Below are 23,715 nucleotides of genomic sequence, written 5' to 3' on the forward strand. Positions count from 1 at the left end.
TTTCCCCATGCTGAATTTAGGAAAATCCAAAATTTTCCACAAGCCTTGAAGGGCTGAAATTCAGAAAATGTTCGAAAGGCCACAACTTGTTCGAGTCGAAATTTACTAAAGAATTAATACTTCCTTTATATGATGTTGATGTTTTCATGTGTAGTACTTAATTATAGCCTCACGAAGTCCAGAGATTATTATGACAGTTCTATACCTTAGAATTCGAAGATCTGGTTTCTGTTTTGAAAGTACTCTTATATTTCCCATATAAGCTTAAATCCACAGTGAAAACAATTAATTTAGTTCTGCCAAATTATATACCTACATATATACGTATTACCAGTGTAATAATGTAGGTGTGCATTAGCAGTCTTTAATGCATTAGAATATTTCTGTTTACAGGAACCTAATGGATTTCAAGAGCAGAACAGAAAAAAAAACTTTATACCCATATAGCTTCAGTAAACATAGAGCTATTATCTATCAGCTTCCTGAAATGTAGGTGACATGGATAGACATTTAAAAAAGAAAAAAGCTTAGCTTAAAGTGTGCTTTTACAAAGACTACATATTTGGACCCCCGAGTAATTAGATGAAATTAATATTTCCTCATGGCTTAAGTTTATTTTCCAGTTTCGTTCCTATGGCAAACAACAAGCACGGCAAATATTTATATGAACAAAATATTGACAAAAACAAATATAGACCTTTAATTGTGTAATTTAATCAGTAAATCCAAACCAGCATTAAGCATCTTCCCATGTAACATCATATTGTATTTACATATCCAGATCAAGTAAGCAATATGTTATTAATGTAAATCAATATTTGCTTTAGCTGCTCAGAGGAATTGGATGATGATTTATAGTTTACAGTGCATAACATTAACTAGGCTTTACATAGACATTTTTTTTAAGGATGGGGGGGGGAGCAAACTAAAACAAGTTAGGTTAGTTGGGTAACTAAGGTTAGGTTATATTGTTGATGCAAGAAGCATTCCATACTGTCTTGATCACACTACTTGTGAATTATGCCATTAAACGTTAATTCACATAATTTACACTTGGTAAACATTAATGCTGCCTAATTTGTTCATGAACAGTTTATTAGTGGAATGTCTGTCTGGTAGTGCTGATGTATTCGGCGCGCAATGAATTAAATACCATCTTCCTCTCGAAAAAGTTTATGGGTGTGGCTAATATCTCCTAATTATAATAATTTGCACAAGAAATGAACGTGTGCCTGGGTTTGCATACGTTGCCTGTATGAAAATAAAATAAGAAAACTGCCGAGTTCTCCGAACTCGCAAACAAAAATATAACTGATATGTAGGTGTTTATAAAAATAGCAGGAAACAAATGCACAGATAATGCAAATGAGCCATACTTTATGTCTGTCAGCCAAATTGTTATTACGTTCAGGGAAGAAACGCTAAATTCATATGGGTTATACAGCGCCTGGGAAAATGCCAGACAATTAGGTTCGATCCGGAGAAACTGGGTTCAGGTCCAGTTCATTAGCTGAAGAACCGCTCACCAGCGTCAAGGAACCTACATGGTAAGACTGGCAGCCAAAGATGGGTCGACAAACACCATTAGCGTCAGGCAGGTAGCAGGTAGGACAACCTCCAGGTCCGCACACTGCAGGAATAAGTATTATGATTACCACACTAAAAAAGCTATTCTTTTTTTTGGATAGGCTCTCTGTCGAACGACTAATAATGTTAATAATGATTTATTAGTAAAATTATTATTATTATTATTATTATTATTATTATTGTTTTTTTGCATAATTATTTATCAGAGAAGTTCTTTGGCATAATTTCGCGTGAATAGTAATTTCCATTTATAATCACGGGGAAGCGCTAAGCCCGTAAGGGTTATACAGCGTCTAGGAAAAATTGAGGTTCGATCCAAGGAAGGGACGGCTAAGTTCAGTTCTTTAAATCAAGATCCCCTAACCAGCATGAAGGTTTTGAGATGCGTGAAGAGCACACCTCAGCATAAAGGGTTGTGCTTTGACCCTTTGAGACAATAAAATAAGTCACGTTTGAGCTTAATTTCTAGCGTCGACATGGGTAATAGAAAAATAAGGGAGTCAAAAATTTTCGAGACTCCTCATATACTGAAGCTTTAGGATGTATTTGAACTATTAAGTAGGTCCGGTCCTAAAAACATGCCAATGCTGTCTTACCACAGAAATGAAATATCAGAAAAAAAAAATACTTCAGTGACATTAACAACATACATTTCCCCTATTTCATAATCGTATGCAGAACATTGATCTTCAATGCAGAACATAGCAGGCCTAAACCTACTGGTCCATACCTGACAGTTCATACACTCCAAATATTCCCGTGTATTATTGTGTCTGTTTATTAAGCTTTCCAGAGTGTTTGCTTCCACAGCACTACTTTGCCTTTTGCTCTCCTCATCTACAACTCTATTGACAAAGTAATACTTTCCATTATACTTTTTAAATCTGAATTTATTTAATTTGAATTCACTGTTGAGAGCTCTGTCCTGGGGCCCCAAGGAACAACTCGCGATCGAACAGAACAGCAGAAATATTTCTAGTTATTTCCCCAAAAAGTGAAATGCATACTGGTAAATAGCACATGAAAAGCCAAATGAAGAAAATAAAACGGAAAATATACGTATTGTAAATTTGGGCCTCACACGGAGGCACTTTCAGCAAACAGAAAAAGGTTTCAGTGTGTGGTCGAGGAAGGAAGTGGCAGCTGCCAGCTTCAGGTAGTCCCAAAGGTTTAGAAAATATGGTGAACTCGCCCCTTATTACATGTTTATTCCCATAGGTTCAAAGGCTCTCGGTTCATGAGGAAAGAGTGCATCCAAGTTCTTTAAGGAGTTAGGTAAGAGTTATCAGAGCAACTAAGAATCCCAGAGCAACCAGTTTTCTGTTCCCGAGACTCAGTGTTGCAGTTTAAAGGGGTAATGCCTGTTGTTTCTTGGGGACGCGCCCCATCTCTGAGGAACTGGATGAGATATTTGAATTAATTTTTGACAAAAACACGTGTACTTGCTATGTATCTCTTAAACCTTGTGTTTTATATACTCCAACAGCTTTGTACATCTTTATGCACCATCATTATTTCATAATAAAATATACCTATTTGTGGATTTATAAAAGATGGGGTGGTGTAAGTGGAATATTCAAACGGCCTCAGGGAGAAATCTAAATATTTTTCTCCTCGAAACCTTTTTATCTACTCCGAACCTATGGCTCCCCACAATTTGTACTAATGATGGACTTTGTGTATCCAATTTCTCTTTTATTTTCATGTGGGTTCGTTTGTGCCATACCTAGTTCATCATGTTTTGTTAAGTACTCACGTATGCAGCGCGTATCTTCACTGTACTTCTTGGTCAGGATGAGTGGAGCAGCCTGACCGACCTCGGCCAAGCAGACAAGAGTCACCATGATAGTACCAGTTAACAGCAGCCACCACAACAATGTTCCCACACCGCCTCCTGCCATCACTGCTCACCACTAAGTTGGAGAAACATTTACTCAAATCTCTCTTCACTTTAATTATAATTTGTCCGCCCACTACTACTATTTGCTTCTTGAAATAATTACTGAAAATATACACTTAGTAATTACAAGTACTATTTATATTGATACTATATTTAAAGCAATTAGGGTAATTATTATTATAATAAAAAAGAAGCACTAAACCTACAAGGGTCATACAGCGCAGGCAATTAGGGTAAATAAGACTGGAAGTAACTTTGTGTGCTGTGTTAAGGTCGGTTATATCTATTTTTAAATCAAAGTCTGAAGTAAGCCTCTATATCTAGACTATACCTGAAGAGGGTTTCGGGAGTCAGCGCCCCCGTCTGTAACCAGGCCTCATGATGGATCAGGGCTTGATCAACCAGGCTGTTACTGATGGCCGCGCAACCCGACGTACGAACCACAGCCCGGCTGGTCAGGTACTGACTTTAGGTGCCTGTCCAGCGCCTTCTTGGAGACAGCCAGGGGTCTATTGGTAATCCCCTTATGTATACTGAGAGCCAGTTGAACAGTGTTAGGCCCCTGACACTTACTGTGTTTCTCTTATCGTGCTAGTGGCGCCCCTGCTTTTCATTGGGGGGGGGGGATGTTGCATCGTCTGCAGAGTCTTTTGCTTTCATAGGGAGTGATTTTTGTGTGCAAGTTTAGTACTAATTCCTCTAAGATTTTAAAGTGCATATAAACATGTATCTCTCCCGCCTGCGTTCTATGGAGTACAGGATGAGGAACTTCAAGCGTTCCCAGTAATTGAGGTGTTTTATTGCAGTTATGCGCGCCGTGAAGGTTCTCTGTACATTATCTAGGTCAGCAATTTCACCTGCCTTGAAAGGTGCTGTTAGTGTGCAGCAATATTCCAACCTAGCTACAAGACCTGAAGAGTGTCATCATGAGCTTGGCATCCCTAGTTTTGAAGGGTCTCATTATACATTGTCATTTTTCTAGCAGATGCGATTGATACAATGTTGTGGGCTTTGAAAGTGAGATCCTCTGACATTATCACTCAGGTCTTTTACATTAGTTTATCGCTCTATTGTGTGGTTGGAATTTGTTTTATACTTGAGTTGTAAAATAAATTAAAACGCCAATTTTTTTTTTTTTTGCACGTCAATTTTATAGGCTCATTTCAAAGCCGAACCTTAAGGTATACTAACCCCCCCCCCAGGATGCGACTTAACAGTCGGCTAACATCCAGGTATAGTACCTGGGTGAACAAGGACAGCAAGTGGAAGAAAACATGCTAAACGTTTCCACCCGGCTGAGGATCGAATCATAGACACTCAGTATGTAAGCTGATTGTGCTACCAACACATGTCACGGGACCTGCTTCTATCCCATCTGAGTGTCCTACTTTCACTTGTCCTTGCGTCCTGGTCCTTCCCGTACCAGTTTGTCTATGTCCTCCCTATTGACGTCTCGGTGGATTTTTATGTAGTGATCACATCTACTCTTCGTCGTTAAGACTAGTTTGTATAGCTTGTACTCATTGTGTGAATTCAAGTGTATATACGAACATGTAATACGCATGACATTTGACCACACCGCAAGGCATGTTCCATGGGATCTTGGCGTAGTAATCACATTCTCAGGGAATGTGATTGAGAATGTAATTAATATATCCTGAAAGGAATTAGAATTTATCTCTTTCTATGATCAAAATGCTTAATAAGGTAACACCCCTTTTTATTGCATGTATGTACGTGTGTACCTATGTACAGCGTGTATTTGAATATATATATATATATATATATATATATATATATATATATATATATATATATATATATATATATATATATATATATATATATATATATATATATATATATATATATATATATATATATATATATATATATATATATATATATATATATATGTAAGGAATTCGCGAGAGCATGCTGATGCGTGCAGGGGATGAGATGAAAAGCTGTAAGCTGGCTGCCTTGGATCAAACGTGTAGCGGATGCTACACGCCAAGGTATTGGTCCAGTGTGGGTAGATTGGTAAAGCACTGCGTACCTTGTCCTAAGGTTCGTAGGTTCGAGTCTCCTTCAGCCAGAGATCAGTGTTTGTATATATATATATATATATATATATATATATATATATATATATATATATATATATATATATATATATGTCGTGCCGAATAGGCAGAACTTGCGATCTTGGCTTAAATAGCAACGCTCATCTTGCCATATAGGACAAGCGAAAATTTGTGTATGCAATAATTTCGCCAAAATCATTCTGAACCTAACGAAAAAAATATATTTCAATGTGTTTGTTTAGTATTAAATTATTGTAAACAAATCTAAAATATATTTAGTTGGGTTAGGCTAAAATAAATTGTTCTTGTTATAATAAGGTTAGGTAAGTTTTCTAAGATTCTTTTGGTGCAAAATTAAAAATTTTTACATTAACATTAATGAAAAAAATATATCTTTAAACGTATAAGAGAAAATTTTAGAAAGGACTTAATTTTAAATGAGTTCTTGCTAATTGACCAGTTTTACATATTTGGCACGACATATATATATATATATATATATATATATATATATATATATATATATATATATATATATATATATATATATATATATATATATATATATATATATATGTCGTGCCGAATAGGCAGAACTTGCAATCTTGGCTTAAATAGCAACGCTCATCTTGCCATATAGGACAAGTGAAAATTTGTGTAGGAATAATTTCGCCAAAATCATTCTGAACCTAACGAAAAAAAATTATTTCACTGTGTTTGTTTAGTACTAAATTACTGTAAACAAATCTAAAATATATTTAGTTGGGTTAGGCTAAAATAAATTGTTCTTGTTATAATAAGGTTAGGTAAGTTTTCTAAGTTCCTTTTGGTGCAAAATTATAATTTTTTACATCAACATTAATGAAAAAAATATATCTTTAAACGTATAAGAGAAAATTTTAGAAACGACTTAATTTTAAATGAGTTCTTGCTAATTGACCAGTTTTACATATTCGGCACGATATATATATATATATATATATATATATATATATATATATATATATATATATATATATATATATATATATATATATATATATATATATATATATATATATATATATATATTGCCGTTTCCCACAGAGGCAAGATGACCCAAAAAGAAACAAACAAAAGGAAAGAAAAAAAATTCATCATCATTCAACACTTTCACCATCACTCACACAATCACTGTCTTTGCAGAGGCGCTCAGACACAAACTCCTCCTTTAAAGTGTCAGCATTGTACTTCCCATTTCCAGAACTCAAGTCCGGCTAACCGGTTTCCCTGAATCCCTTCACAAAATATTACCCTGCTCATACTCCAACAGCTCGTCAGGTCCCAAAACCATTCGACTCCATTCACTCCTATCTAACACGCTCAGGCATACTTGCTGGAAGTCCAAGCAACTCGCCCACAAAACCTCTTACCCCCTCCCTTCAACCTTTTTGTGGACGGCCCCTACCCCTCCTTCCTTCTCCTACAGATTTATACGCTCTCCAAGTCATTCTATTTTGTTCCATTCTCTCTAAATGACTAAACCACCTTAACAACCCCTCTTCAGCCCACTGACTAATACTTTTATTAACTCCACACCTGCTCCTAATTTCCACACTACGAATTCTCTGCATAATATTTACACCACACATTGCCCCTCGACACATCTCCACTGCCTCCAGCCGCCTCCTCGCCGCAGCATTTACAACCCATGCTTCACACCTGTATAAGAGTGTTGGTACAACTAAACTCTTGTACATTCCTTTCTTTCTTCCATGGATAACATTGTCTCCACAGATACTTCGCCTCTTGTGACACACATGGTTTACGGAGGAAGAATTTTGTTTCACTTCCCCATGGAGAATATTATATACAGATACTTATATTGTGACACACATGGTTTACGGAGGAAGATATATATATATATGGAGAATATATATATATATATATATATGCAAAACAACCACTCTGAAAGAATAGAGTTCATAGATGAGGAAATATCCAAAATTTATGAAATAGGTAATGATTTAAAATACCCAAGAAATGTAATTGATAAATCTTTTAAAGTTGCTAGAAATACTTTTTACAATCCAAAAAGGGACAACCAGCCTTATTCAACTAAAAATATGTTGGTCCTCCGTTACCATGAAAACTTGGTTGATATGCCTTCTCTTCTTAAGACTTTTAATATTAAAGTTGTATTCAAAAATCTTGATACAGTAAAAAAAACTTTTGATAAAGAATTCCCCCCAAAATGCTGATGGATGTGTCTGTAAGATTCCTTGTAAAATTTGCGATAAAGTTTATTACGGTCAAACTGGTAAAAATCTCGAACTAAGATTAAAACAACATAAATATAGCATTAGAACTGGACAAGATTCCAATGCTCTATTTATTCATGTAAGAGATTTTAACCATCCAATTGATTTTCAAAAAGTTGAGAAAGTAGTATCAAGCAAGTCCATGGTCGACAGGAATATAATTGAATCTTGTTTCATAAAAAGCAGTTTTGACAATAATATGAATATTTCTTTTGGTTTATATAAATTAGATCCATTTATAATTAATAGAATTTGGGAAGAATTTAATAATACACTGGACAAATAATAATTTTAAAAATTTTCTTGGGTAGAATAGTTTGTTGGTGGGTTGTGCAAAAGACCTGTCCAGTTGGGCCGGCGCGCGTCAGGTGTTTAACTGTTGTGGGATCTGATAGTGAGGTGTTGCCCAGACCCCTTATATACCTTCCTTGGATGCTTTACTTTCATAGTTCCTTGATAATGTGAGTAGTCACGAAAGCGCTTGGAATTTCTCTATTCTTTCAGAATGGTTGTTTTGCATATTCTGAAATCACCTGTTTACTGTGATCGTATTGCATATATATATATATATATATATATATATATATATATATATATATATATATATATATATATATGTATATATATATATATATATATGTACATATATATATATATGTCGTGCCTAATAGGTAAAACTGGTCAATTAGCAAGAACTCATTTAAAATTAAGTCCTTTCTAAAATTTTCTCTTACACGTTTAAAGATATATTTTTTTCATTAATGTTGATGTAAAAATTTATAATTTTGCACCAAAAGGAACTTAGAAAACTTACCTAACCTTATTATAACAAGAACAATTTATTTTAGCTTAACCCAACTAAATATATTTTACATTTGTTTACAGTAATTTAATACTAAACAAACACAGTGAAATATATTTTTTTCGTTAGGTTCAGAATGATTTTGGCGAAATTATTGCATACACAAATTTTCACTTGTTCTATATGGCAAGATGAGCGTTGCTATTTAAGCCAAGATCGCAAGTTTTGCTTATTCGGCACGACATATATATATATATATATATATATATATATATATATATATATATATATATATATATATATATATATATATATATATATATATATATATATATATATATATATATATATATATATATGTCGTGCCGAATAGGCAGAACTTGCGATCTTGGCTTAAATAGCAACGCTCATCTTGCCAAATAGGACAAGTGAAAATTTGTGTATGCAATAATTTCGCCAAAATCATTCTGAACCTAACGAAAAAAATATATTTCACTGTTTGTTTAATATTAAATTATTGTAAACAAATCTAAAATATATTTAGTTGGGTTAGGCTAAAATAAATTGTTCTTCTTATAATAAGGTTAGGTAAGTTTTCTAATATTCTTTTCGAGCAAAATTAAAAATGTTTACTCTAACATTAATGAAAAAAATATATCTTTAAACGTATAAGAGAAAATTTTAGAAAGGACTTAATTTTAAATGAGTTCTTGCTAATTGACCAGTTTTACATATTCGGCACGACATATATATATATATATATATATATATATATATATATATATATATATATATATATATATATATATATATATATATATATATATATATATATATATCAATGTGTATATGTATCTACATAATACCAACGTGTGTACGCATCTGCATTATACTACGTTTTAACATTGTTACGTAGCCTGGTAATCCATTAAACTGCTTCAGATAAGGAAGTACAGAGGCAGTGTTGCAACCTCCAAACTGAGATACTACTGTAATGTCAGGCAGCTTCTACCCATTGAAGAAGCCTACTGTGTAGGCGAAACGTTTCGGAATAAAGTTGCCTAAATGTTGCCTATGTGTCTTATCTACCAGCTTCTACAAAGTTTATCACCGCCTTTGACCTTGGTGGATGCAGATTGATTCTTACACTTCTAAATACACAGTGGAACCTCCGCTTCGAACTATAGACCAATAAGCCTAACCTCCATAGTGGGAAAATTTATGGAATCAATAATTGCCGAGGCAGTTCGTAGCCACCTTGAAAAGCATAAATTAATCAACGAATCTCAGCATGGTTTTACAAAGGGGCGTTCCTGCCTTACGAATTTATTAACTTTTTTCACTAAGGTATTTGAGGAGGTAGATCATGGTAATGAATATGATATTGTGTATATGGACTTCAGTAAGGCTTTTGACAGGGTCCCACATCAGAGACTATTGAGGAAAATTAAAGCACATGGAATAGGAGGAGAAATTTTTTCCTGGATAGAGGCATGGTTGACAAATAGGCAGCAGAGAGTTTGCATAAATGGTGAGAAATCAGAGTGGGGAAGCGTCACGAGCGGTGTTCCACAGGGGTCAGTGTTGGGCCCCCTGCTGTTCACAATCTACATAAACGACATAGATGAGGGCATAAAGAGCGACATCGGCAAGTTTGCCGATGACACCAAAATAGGCCGTCGAATTCATTCTGACGAGGACATTCGAGCACTCCAGGAAGATTTGAATAGACTGATGCAGTGGTCGGAGAAGTGGCAGATGCAGTTTAATATAGACAAATGCAAAGTTCTAAATGTTGGACAGGACAATAACCATGCCACATATAAACTAAATAATGTAGATCTTAATATTACGGATTGCGAAAAAGATTTAGGAGTTCTGGTTAGCAGTAATCTGAAACCAAGACAACAGTGCATAAGTGTTCGCAATAAAGCTAATAGAATCCTTGGCTTCATATCAAGAAGCATAAATAATAGGAGTCCTCAGGTTGTTCTTCAACTCTATACATCCTTGGTTAGGCCTCATTTAGATTATGCTGCACAGTTTTGGTCACCGTATTACAGAATGGATATAAATTCTCTGGAAAATGTACAAAGGAGGATGACAAAGATGATCCTATGTATCAGAAACCTTCCCTATGAGGATAGACTAAGGGCCCTGAAACTGCACTCTCTAGAAAGACGTAGAATTAGGGGGGATATGATTGAGGTGTATAAGTGGAAGACAGGAATAAATAAAGGGGATGTAAATAGTGTGCTGAAAATATCTAGCCTAGACAGGACTCGCAGCAATGGTTTTAAGTTGGAAAAATTCAGATTCAGGAAGGATATAGGAAAGTACTGGTTTGGTAATAGAGTTGTGGATGAGTGGAACAAACTCCCAAGTACCGTTATAGAGGCCAGAACGTTGTGTAGCTTTAAAAATAGGTTGGATAAATACATGAGTAGATGTGGGTGGGTGTGAGTTAGACCTGATAGCTTGTGCTAACAGGTCGGTTGCCGTGTTCCTCCCTTAAGTCAATGTGACCTGACCTGACTAGGTTGGGTGCATTGGCTTAAGCCGGTAGGAGACTTGGACCTGCCTCGCATGGGCCAGTAGGCCTTCTGCAGTGTTCCTTCGTTCTTATGTTCTTATGTTCTTTACGAATTTAATCCGTTCCGTGACCTCGTTCGTATCCCGATTTGTTCCTATGCTGAGTCAATTTTCCTCATTTAAATTAACTGAAATGGCATTAATCCATTCCAGCGGAATTCCTGCTCTTAGGAGGCGCGACAAAATACTTCAATATGATGCTAATATCAACTCTACGGCTTGAACATCAAAATGGTATACAATACCGACAGGTTGTTAGGTAAGACACATATGCAACAGTTAGACACCTTTATTCCGAAACGTTTCGCCTACACAGTAGGCTTCTTCAGTCGAATACAGAAAGTAGGCAGGAACAGTAGAGATGTGAAGACGATGTAATCAGTCCATCACCCTTAAAGTCGTAGAATTTGAGGTAGTCAGTCCCTCGGCCTGGAGAAGTTCAGTTCCATAGTCAGGAACTATCTGAAGATCAAGCGACAGTGCGGAGACTTAAATACTGTCGGAAGGAGAGGTGCAGGGTAGTAGTAGTAGTAGTAGTAGTAGTAGTGAGAGGCAACTGAGAGGTCATGTCCCTCTCAGATCCAACCCTTCTCACTTGAAAAGCTTGTCCAAGGTGTTTTCTGTACCAAGATGCCACGTGTTGCAGTGTCTACGGCTTATTTATATATCACAATTCATAAGAACATAAGAAAGGAGGATCACTGCAGCAGGCCTGTTGGCCCATACCAGGCAGGTCCTTTACAATCCATCCCACTAACAAAACATTTGCCCAACCCAATTTTCAATGCTACCCAAGAAATAAGGTCTGATAACTCTATCCACTCATTTGCAAGTCCCACTCAAATCCAACCCCTCTCACTCATATATTTATCTAACCTAAATTTGAAACTACCCAAAGTCCTAGCCTCAATAACCCAACTAGGTAGACTGTTCCACTCATCAACTACCCTGTTTCCAAACCAATACTTTCCTATGTCCTTTCTAAATCTAAACTTGTCTAATTTAAATCCATTACTGCGGGTTCTCTCTTGGAGAGATATTCTCAAGACCTTATTATCTCCTTTATTAATACCCATCTTCCACTTATACACTTCGATCAGGTCTCCCCTCATTCTTCGTCTAACAAGTGAATGCAATTTAAGAGACTTCAATCTTTCTTCATAAGGAAGATTTCTAATGCTATGTATTAACTTGGTCATTCTACGCTGAATGTTTTCTAACGAATTTATGTCCATTCTGTAATATGGGGACCAGAACTGAGCTGCATAATCTAGATGAGGCCTTACTAATGATGTATAAAGCTGCAGTATAACCTCTGGACTTCTGTTGCTTACACTTCTTGATATAAATCCCAATAATCTATTTGCCTTATTACGTACGCTTAGGTACTGCTGTCTTGGTTTAAGGTTGCTGCTCATCATAACCCCCAAGTCCTTTTCGCAATCTGTATGACTAAGTTCTACATTATTTAACCTATAAGTGCTAGGGTTATGGACACTCCCGAGCTTCAGAACCTTGCATTTATCTACATTGAACTGCATCTGCCACTTTTCTGACCAAGAATATAGTTTGTCTAAATCCTCCTGAAGTTCCCTAACATCTACGTTTGAATCAATTACCCTACCTATCTTTGTGTCATCGGCGAATTTGCTCATATCACTAGTAATACCCTCAGCAAGGTCATTGATATATATTATAAACAACAACGGGCCCAAGACTGATCCCTGTGGAACCCCACTTGTTACAGATCCCCACTCGGATTTAACCCCAATTATGGACACTCTCTGCTTCCTGTCTGTGAGCCATGATTCGATCCACGAGAGCACTTTTCTCCCAATGCCATGAGCTGCCACTTTCTTTAACAGTCTTTGGTGCAGAACTCTATCAAAAGCCTTACTAAAATCTAAGTAAATAATATCAAATTCTTTATTGTGATCAACAACCTCAAAAGCTTTACTGAAGAAAGTTAATAAATTAGTTAGACAAGAACGGCCTCTCGTGAATCCATGCTGAGTATCATTAATCAAGCTATGTTTATAGAGATTGTTTCTTATAATCTCAGCTATAATTGACTCTAGTAATTTGCCTACAATTGAGGTCAGGCTTATTGGGCGGTAATTTGACGGTAACGACTTGTCCCCTGCTTTAAAAATAGGAATTACATTAGCCATCTTCCACATATCAGACACTACACCTGTATGAAGAGATAAATTAAAAATAATAGTTAATGGTTCACAGAGTTCCATTTTGCACTCCTTAAGAACCCTTGAAAAAACCTCATCAGGACCCGGCGACTTATTTTGCTTCAGTCGGTCTATCTGCTTCACAACCATTTCACTACTGACTGTGATGTTACATAATTTATCTTCTTCAGGCCCACTATAAAAATTAATTACTGGAATATTGTTAGTGTCTTCCTGTGTAGAAACCGAGAGAAAATAATTATTTAAAATCGAGCACACTTCATTCTCTTTGCCAGTAAGATGCCCATAGTTATTTTTAAGGGGACCCATCTTATCTCTAACTTTTGTTCTATAGACCTGGAAAAAACTTTTTGGGTTAGTTTTAGAATCCCTAGCAACTTTAATTTCATAGTCCCTTTTAGCTTTTCTTATCCCCTTTTTAATATCCCTCTTAATGTCAATATATTGATTCAAAAGATGACCCTCACCTCTTTTGATACGCCTATAAATTCCCTTCTTATGCCCTAGTAGATATTTCAGCCTATTATTCATCCATTTTGGATCATTTCTATTTAATCTAATTTCTTTATACGGTATAAACGTTCTTTGAGTAGCATGTATAGTGTTCAGAAAACTGTCATATTGATAGCTCTCTTCGTTACCCCAGTCAACAGACGATAAGTGTTCTCTAAGTTCTTCGTAATCTGCTAAGCGAAAATCTGGGACTGTTACTGAGTTATCCCAGTTCCTCTGATATTTCTAAATTATTAACAAGGGATTCATTGTTTGCCAGAACTAAGTCAAGCAGGTTATTTCCCCTTGTAGGCTCTGTCACAAACTGGTTCAAAAAACAATCCTAAACTACTTCTAAGAAGTCGTATGATTCTAAATTCCCAGTCAAGAAATTCCAATCAATATGACTAATGTTAAAGTCTCCTAGAATTACTACATTATCGTGCCTTGTGGCCTTAACAGTTTCCTCCCATAGTAGTCTCCCTTGGTCCCTATCTAAGTTTGGGGGACGGTATATCACACCTAAAATCAATTTTTCATGCCCCTCTGAAAATTCTATCCAAACAGACTCTGTATGTGTTACTTCAGACTTAATACCCGTTTTTATGCAACAGTTCAAGCGATCTCGGACACACAATGCCACCCCACCCCCCTTCCCGATACTTCTATCTACTTGGAACAATTTAAAACCCTGAATGTGACATTCCGCAGGCATGTCCCGACTTTTTTAATTAAACCACGTTTCAGTTAAGGCAAATACATCAATGTTTCCTGCACTAGCAACTGGAGACCTGGAGTTTACCTGGAGAGAGTTCCGGGGGTCAACGCCCCCGCAGCCCGGTCTGTGACCAGGCCTCCTGGTGGATCAGAGCCTGATCAACCAGGCTGTTGCTGCTTGCTGCACGCAAACCAACGTACGAGCCACAGCCCGGCTGATCAGGAACCGACTTTAGGTGCTTGTCCAGTGCCAGCTTGAAGACTGCCAGGGGTCTGTTGGTAATCCCCCTTATGTATGCTGGGAGGCAGTTGAACAGTCTCAGGCCCCTGACACTTATTGTATGGTCTCTTAACGTGCTAGTGACACCCCTGCTTTTCATTGGGGGGATGTTGCATCGTCTGCCAAGTCTTTTGCTTTCGTAGTGAGTGATTTTCGTGTGCAAGTTCGGTACTAGTCCCTCTAGGATTTTCCAGGTGTATATAATCATGTATCTCTCCCGCCTGCGTTCCAGGGAATACAGGTTCAAGAACCTCAAGCGCTCCCAGTAATTGAGGTGTTTTATAAACCATACCCCCGGCCGGGATTGAACCCGCGGTCATAGAGTCTCAAAACTCCAGCCCGTCGCGTTAGCCACTAGACCAGCTAGCCACAATAAGATTCATCCAACTAGGTATATTTCTACACCATAGGAAAGTTAGCACAGGCACCTCTGTGACCACAAATGCAAGTTTTTACAGACGAATCTCCAGCTAGCGTGGCCGTGACGAACTCTAGCTCAAGTCCCTTCACTGCCGTCAACATGACTCAAGAAATCGTAATGACACGATTGCAAATAAACCATACCCCCGGCCGGGATTGAACCCGCGGTCATAGAGTCTCAAAACTCCAACCCGTTATGCGCGCCGTGAAGGTTCTCTGTACATTTTCTAGGTCAGCAATTTCACCTTCCTTGAAAGGTGCTGTTAGTGTGCAGCAATATTCCAGCCTAGATAGAACAAGTGACCTGAAGAGTGTCATCATGGGCTTGGCCTCCCTAGTTTTGAAGGTTCTCATTATCCATCCTGTCATTTTTCTAGCAGATGCGATTGATACAATGTTATGGTCCTTGAAGGTGAGATCCTCCGCCATAATCACTCCCAGGTCTTTGACGTTGGTGTTTCACTCTATTTTGTGGCCAGAATTTGTTTTGTACTCTGATGAAGATTTAATTTCCTCGTGTTTACCATATCTGAGTAATTGAAATTTCTCATCGTTGAACTTCATATTGTTTTCTGCAGCCCACTGAAAGATTCGGTTGATGTCCGCCTGGAGCCTTGCAGTGTCTGCAATGGAAGACACTGTCATGCAGATTCGAGGGTCATCTGCAAAGGAAGACACGGTGCTGTGGCTGACATCCTTGTCTATGTCGGATATGAGGATGAGGAACAGCACTACGGCTATTAGCATAATATACATTGAAAGACTCTCCTTTCTCTTTGCCCTTCCTGCTCATTTCTGTTTTTCTACTAAACCTATTACTGTCTTTATCACCTAGTGTCACTGGCTTTTCAATATCTACCTCGTTCTGCTTATTACTAGTTCCCCTAGAACTCATAATATTACTACACTGGGACTTCACTGTTTTCCTGCCAAAACCCATTATTATTATTATAATCAAAAAGAAGCGCTAAGCCACAAGGACTATACAGCGCCAAAACCCATACCACTAACTATTCCTAGTTTAAAGTCCTAACAGCTCCCTCCACTGCAGTTGCCAGTGCCCCCACCCCAGACCTAGATAAGTGAACCCCATCCCTGGCATACATGTCATTTCTGCCATAGAAGAGGTCCCAGTTGTCAATGAATGTTACTGCATTTTCCTTACAATATTTGTCCAGCCAGCAATTGACACCAATTGCTCTGGACAATCATTCATTTCCAACTCCTCTCCTTGGCAAAATACCACATATGACAGGGTTCCCACCCTTCCTCCTAATTATTTCTATTGCTGACCTATACCTGCTAATCAGGTCCTCACTCCTACGTCTACCAACATCATTGCCTCCAGCACTGAGACAGATAATAGGATTGCTCCCATTACCTCTCATGATGCCATTCAGATGGCTAACAATATCCTCCATCCCAGCCCCAGGAAAGCAAACCCTCTGTCTCCTACTCCTGTCCTTCCAGCAGAATGCCCTAACCATGTACCTAACTTGGCTATCCCCAACAACAATATTCCTACCTTCCTTGGTGTCGTTCGTCGTGACATTCCCTGTAGTCAACTCACATTCGCCGGGTAGCACGGAGAAATCATTAGATGTTTCCACAACAGATTCAACAGCAGTCTCTTTCTTCTTCATCATTTCTACCTTTCCATTCGCCTTCTTGATCATCAACTTCATTCCATGCTGTCCAGCCACTGACCAGTTTCCCTTCTTGACCTGAGGATTCAAAACAGGAGGACTAATACGAATCTTCTTGTTTTCCTCGGTCAGTCGCCGAATCTTCATCTTCGCCATCCTCAATTCTTCCTTAAGCTGTTGGTAAAGTTGCTCGATGGAGGGCATCTTGGTTCAGTCCATAGAGAGCACACTCGACATGTCCTCACTGAGCTAAGTACAGGTCAGTTTTGTCCCAGGATGCAATCCACACCAGTCGACTAACACCCAGGTACCCATTTTAAACTGGTGGGTGGACAGGGACAGGAACAGCAGGTGTCTTATGGAAACGCGTCTCTAATGTTTTCCATCCATACCGGAGGAGATTCGAACCCCAGACGTCAGTGTGTGTGAGCTGAGTGCTCTCATTAGGACTATATATTTGTAATCAACCGAACAAAGCTATACATGTGGTGTTGCGTCTTTATTATTTAATCTAACGCGTGTGTACACTTAACTAGCTGTACTTAACTAATTGTGCTTGCAAGGGTCAATTCATACCTCCTGGTTCCGCCTTTTCACTGCTATCGACCGACTTCATTGACTCATCTTCTCGGGAGACCAATCATACCTAGTCTTGAAGGTGTGTATTTTTGTGTGTTTTTATTGTTATATGTATGTGTATACTCATCTATATGTGGTTGTAGAGGTCGATTCATAGCTCCCGACATGTGTGCACGAGCATCATAACGATTTCAGCGTAAAGGAGGTTTTGTGGGCGAGGGGCTTGAACTTCCAGCAAGCATGTGTGTGTGATAGAGAGGCGTGAATGGAGACGAATGGTTTTTGGGACCTGATGAGCTGTTGGAGTGTGAGGAGGTAATGTTTTTTGAAGGGATTCAGGGAAAACAGTTAGCAAGACTTGAGTCCTGGAAATGGGAAGCACAATGCATGCAATTTAAAGGAGGAGTTTGGGATATTGTCATATCTGAGCACCTCTACAAAGACAGTGATTATGTATGAGTGATAGTGAAAGTGTTGAATGATGATGAAAGTATTTTTTTTCTTTCTTTTTGGGTCACCCTGCCTTGGGAGTATTATTATTATTATAATTGAGGGGAAGCGCTAAACCCATAGGATTATACAGCGCCTGGGGAGGGATGTGGAAGGCATTCAGGCTTAATTCGGGAAACTGGAGCACAGATCCAATTCCCTAAATCAAGAGCCCCTCACCAACATCAAGGAACCTTCCCTGAGGGGTGCCTTGGGAGGAAACAGCTGCAGCGTTAAAAAAAAATGTACATTTTCTTTCAACAAAATGGACATATCCCACCAAAGCAGGGTGGCTCAAAAAGACAAACAAAAGTTTCTTTTTTAATTTTAGTAATGCACGCAGGAGAAGGGGTTACTAGCCCTGGCTCTGGTGGCCTGGTGGTTAACGCTCTCGCTTCACACGGCGAGGGCCTGGGTTCGATTCCCAGCCAGAGTAGAAACATTGGACGTGTTTCTTTCCACCTGTTGTCTATGTTCCCCATCAGTAAAATGGGTACCTGGGTGTTAGTCGACTGGTGTGGGTCGCATCCTGGGACACTGACCTAAGGAGGCCTGGTCACAGACCGGGCCGCGGGGGCGTTGACCCCCAGAACTCTCTCCAGATAAACTCCAGCCCCCTTGTTCCGAGCATTTTAGCCGCCTCTTACGACACGCAGGGCTTATGGAAGAAGAATTCTGTTCCATTTCCCCATGGAGATAAGAGGAAATAAACCAGAACAACAAGAACTAGTAAGAAAATTGAAGAAAACACAGAGGGGTGTGTATATACATGCTTGTACATGCAAGTGTAGTGTGACCTAAGTGTAAGTGTAAGTAGCAAGATGTCTCTGAAATCTTGCATGTTTATGAGAGAGAAAAAAACACCAGCAATCCTACCATCAGTCACTTGGCAGGATGGTAGTACCTCCCTGGGTGCTTGCTGTCCACCAACCTACTACCTAGGTTGGCAGACAGCAACCGCCCAGGGAGGTACTACCGTCCTGCCAAGTATGTGTAAAACGAAAGCCTGTAATTGTTTTACATGATGGTAGGATTGCTAGTGTCTTTTTTTCTGTCTCATGAACATGCAAGATTTCAGGTACGTCTTGCTACTTCTACTTACACTTGGGTCACACTACACATACATGTACAAGCATATATATACACACATCCCTCTGAGTTTTCTGCTATTTTCTTTCTAGTTCTTGTTCTTGTTTATTTCCTCTTATCTCCATGGGGAAGTGGAACAGAATTCTTCCTCCGTAAGCCATGCGTGTTGTAAGAGGCGACTAAAATGCCGGGAGCAAGGGGCTAACAACCCTTTCTCGTGTATAAATTACTAAATTTGAAAAGAGAAACTTTTGTTTTTCTTTTTGGGCCACCCTGCCTCGGTGGGATACAGCCGGTTTGTTGAAAGAAAGAACTTATTTATTTATTTTACAGTAAGCTTATTGAATCTCATTTAACTGAATAGCATTGCCTGGTTAGTATAGTCAAAATCTGGGCATAATAACTGTATATTTAACACCAGTTCATAACTGTCACGTGCGTAAAAAGTAAAGTCTGAGAAATTTTTCCATACACAGCAGCTGACACCAGGGCAGTGTGAGAACCTCTTGTATCAGGCAGAGAACCTCCAAAACAAAGATAAACACAATGTTATCTGTATTCAAGGAGGGAGTGCTAAACCCATAGGGGTCATACAGCCCTTGCAGGAAATGGAAGGAAATCAGGTTCAGTTGGGTGGCCAGGTTCATTTCCTTGATCAAGAGCACCTTTCTGGCATCAAAGAACCTCCCTGGAGGGGTTTAAACCCTGGTGATGGAGTGTGATACCAGACCAGTAGAAAAAATCATTCAGGATGAACAGATAGAAAACCTGTAATAACACTGTGCATTTACCCATCCAGAGTATTAGTTTTAAGGTATACCTATGATATACTCTAGGTAGTAGGTTGGCAGACAGCAACCGCCCAGGGAGGTACTACCGTCCAGCCAAGTGAATGTAAAACGAAAGCCTGTAATTGTTTTACATGATGGTAGGATTGCTGGTGTCCTTTTTTCTGTCTCATGAACATGCAAGATTTCAGGTACGTCTTGCTACTTCTACTTAAACTTAGGTCACACTACACATACATGTACAAGCACATATAAACACACCCCTCTGGGTTTCCTTCTATTTTCTTTCTAGTTCTTATTCTTGTTTATTTCCTTTTATCTCCATGGGGAAGTGGAACAGAATTCTTCCTCCGTAAGCCATGCGTGTTGTAAGAGGCGACTAAAATGCCGGGAGCAAGGGGCTAGTAACCTCTTCTCCTGTATATATTACTAAATGTAAAAGGAGAAACTTTTGTTTTTCCTTTTGGGCCACCCCGCCTCGGTGGGATACGGCCGGTGTGTTGAAAGAAAGACCTATGATATACCTTTGAGGGCCCTGAATCTGCACTCTCTAGAAAGGCGTACAATTAGGGATGATATGATTGAGGTGTATGCATGTACAGTGGACCCCGCATAACGATTACCTCCGAATGCGACCAATTATGTAAGTGTATTTATTTAAATGCGTTTGTACGTGTATGTTTGGGGGTCTGACATGGACTAATCTACTTCACAATATTCCTTATGGGAACAAATTCGGTCAGTACTGGCACCTGAACATACTTCTGGAGTGAAAAAATATCGTTAACCGGGGGTCCACTGTATATGGAAGACAGGAATAAATAAAGGTGATGTAAATAACTTGCTGAAAATATCTAGCCTAGACAGGACTCATAGCAATGGTTTTAAGTTGGAAAAATTCAGATTCAGGAAGGATATAGGAAAGCACTGGTTTGGTAACAGAGTTGTGGATGAGTGGAACAAACTCCCGAGTACAGTTATAGAGGCTAAAATGTTGTGTAGTTTTAAATAAAGGTTAGATAAATACATGAGTGGGTGTGGGTGGGTGTGAGTTGGACCTGATTAGCTTGTGCTACTAGGTCAGCTGCGGTGTTCCTTCCTTAAGTGAATGTGACCTGACCTGACTAGGTTGGGGCATTGGCTTAAGCCAATAGGAGACTTGGACCTGCCTCACATGGGCCAGTAGGCCTGCTGCAGTGTTCCTTCTTTCTTATGTTCTTACTTTCAGAGCCTGGCCCTGTTCCAGGCTTGTCTGGTGCTTGCCTAGTCAACCTGGCTGTTTTTGGTGACCTGCCAGAAGCATTGCCTAGGAAATGGGAAACAATCAGGTTCAACCTGAGGAAGGGGTAGACAAATCCAATTCCTTAGCGCTAACATCAAAGAACTTCCCTTGAAGGGGTTGCTTATCCAAACCACCACTTATGCAATTAAATGTAAACAGTTGTAAAAACACTGGTATTATGAAGGGTGATTAATTATTTTTCTTGCAGAAAAACTCCCACCTAACTTTGTGAAATAAACATTTATATCACTGGAACATTTGTGATTTTTTGATCAGTGAAATAAGGTACAAATATATAATTGTTTGTTCCTTAGCTATTTCTTTAACAGTTGAAAGTGGATAGGTACTAACCTTTGCAAAAACTGGTCAATGCTAGCTTCTTTACACTGTCTGCTTAGCATTATTTCTTTTACCTACTAAAACTTAATTACCTGGACTGTACTTGTGGATAATTTCTGGGAGAAGTGAAAAGAACAGGTAACACCTTAGAAGACCCAGTGCAAGTAAGCCAAGAAACATGCTGGCTCTCCTTGGCAGGAAAATACTTGATAAGATAACCAGCTGGTAATGTTTGATGAGTAATTTGCGTCTTATCACCCTTTTCTTTCAAGTCTCCGCTTATGCTTCACTAACTATTCTTCCACCTCCACTTAATTTAATCCTTCTTCCTTCCCCATGTAACTGATGCTTAGTGAAGGGTTTTTTTTTTGTTGGTGGGAAGGACCAACACATCTTCGAAGAGTATTTATTGTAGAATTATTTATTGTAGAGTTAATCAACAATTCAGTGATAAATCCATCACTATCATTAGAAATCACACCCTGGAACAGGATATAACAATATACAGCCACTGTATGTAATAAATACAACACATTAGCAAAATATGAGAAAAAAAGTAAAAATTAAGTATAAAAAACATGATACAGTATACAAGGTGCTGTCAAAAAGTTCCCAGACTTAAATTTTCACCATGTGATGGCATAGATCATGCTGTACACTATACTCCTTTGTAAAGTATCATGGTGAGTTTCAGCGTGGTTGGTCATTCTGTTGATATAGACATTTTTTGTCATGTCAGTGCATTGTTTTTTTGTTAAAGAATGGAATCTTTCGTGGGAATTTGTTTCAAGCTCAGTAAAATGGTGAGTGAAACTCAAAATCCTTCAACAAGCATTTGGCAACAAAGCAGTGGGTCGGACACTGTCTTGAATGTTTTTTCTTGATTCAAGGTAAAATTAACATCTGTTGTTGATGAATACTCTGGTCATCCATGAATGTCAAAAACAGACATTAACATTGAAAAAGCAAGACTGGCTATTCACTATGATCGTCATCAGAGTATCCAGGACATTGCAAGTGTTGACTAGAGAGCAGAAAGACAATGTTTTTTTGGCTAAAAACATGGCAGTCATTTACTCTACAACAGATACCTTATGTTCAAATTATAATTCTTCAATCTCATCCTCTTTTCATTTACTATAAGATTTTTACCTCATCAGCAGTCTTTCACCAAGGTAGGGAGACCCAAAAAACACACATATTCACCATCATTCAGTTGTCGTCTTGCCAGAGGTGTGCTGACACCATGTTTCATGGATCTTTTAATGATGTTTAAAGAGAAGCACAAAGTTTTCTAAACACTTTAAATTAGTATAACTAATTACAGTGGAACCCCTGTAGCTGAGGGTCCAATTTCTGTGATTTCAGTTATCCGTTGTTAATCATGGCCTGAAAATAAGCCTTAATTTTGCTTAATAATGGTCACAAAGCATAATAGTAGTAATGACAGCAGTTCTTCAAAGCCTAAGAGAAGCCATGAAGTGCTTCCCATCAGTGAAAAAGTGATAATTCTCAACTTATTGCGGTAATTTATCAATTAAACTTTATCATAGGTATGTATGTAAATGGAAAATGACACACATAGGGTTTGCTACTATCCAGTGAGGATGAGGGGGAGGATACCCCCTCCCTCCAACCCTTCCTAGGCCGACCCCTACCCCGCCTTCCTTCCACTACAGACTGATACACTCTTGAAGTCATTCTGTTTCGCTCCATTCTCTCTACATGTCCGAACCACCTCAACAACCCTTCCTCAGCCCTCTGGACAACAGTTTTGGTAATCCCGCACCTCCTCCTAACTTCCAAACTACGAATTCTCTGCATTATATTCACACCACACATTGCCCTCAGACATGACATCTCCACTGCCTCCAGCCTTCTCCTCGCTGCAACATTCATCACCCACGCTTCACACCCATATAAGAGCGTTGGTAAAAACTATACTCTCATACATTCCCCTCTTTGCCTCCAAGGACAAAGTTCTTTGTCTCCACAGACTCCTAAGTGCACCACTCACTCTTTTTCCCTCATCAATTCTATGATTCACCTCATCTTTCATAGACCCATCCGCTGACACGTCCACTCCCAAATATCTGAATACATTCACCTCCTCCATACTCTC

General features: G+C 38.6%; 1 long non-coding RNA gene across 1 annotated transcript; it reads right to left on the reverse strand.

Annotated features, from left to right (window-relative positions):
- Positions 1–694: 694 nt before the first annotated feature.
- LOC128689354 (uncharacterized) lies at positions 695–21,831 on the reverse strand. The gene is made up of 3 exons (XR_008407148.2): positions 21,686–21,831; positions 3,344–3,500; positions 695–1,630 (listed from the first exon to the last, which is right to left on the reverse strand). It is a non-coding gene; the product is annotated as an uncharacterized lncRNA (long non-coding RNA).
- Between the last annotated feature and the right edge of the window lie 1,884 nt (positions 21,832–23,715).

The sequence above is a fragment of the Cherax quadricarinatus genome, chromosome 18, assembly GCF_038502225.1.
Source record: "Cherax quadricarinatus isolate ZL_2023a chromosome 18, ASM3850222v1, whole genome shotgun sequence".
NCBI lineage: Eukaryota > Metazoa > Arthropoda > Malacostraca > Decapoda > Parastacidae > Cherax > Cherax quadricarinatus.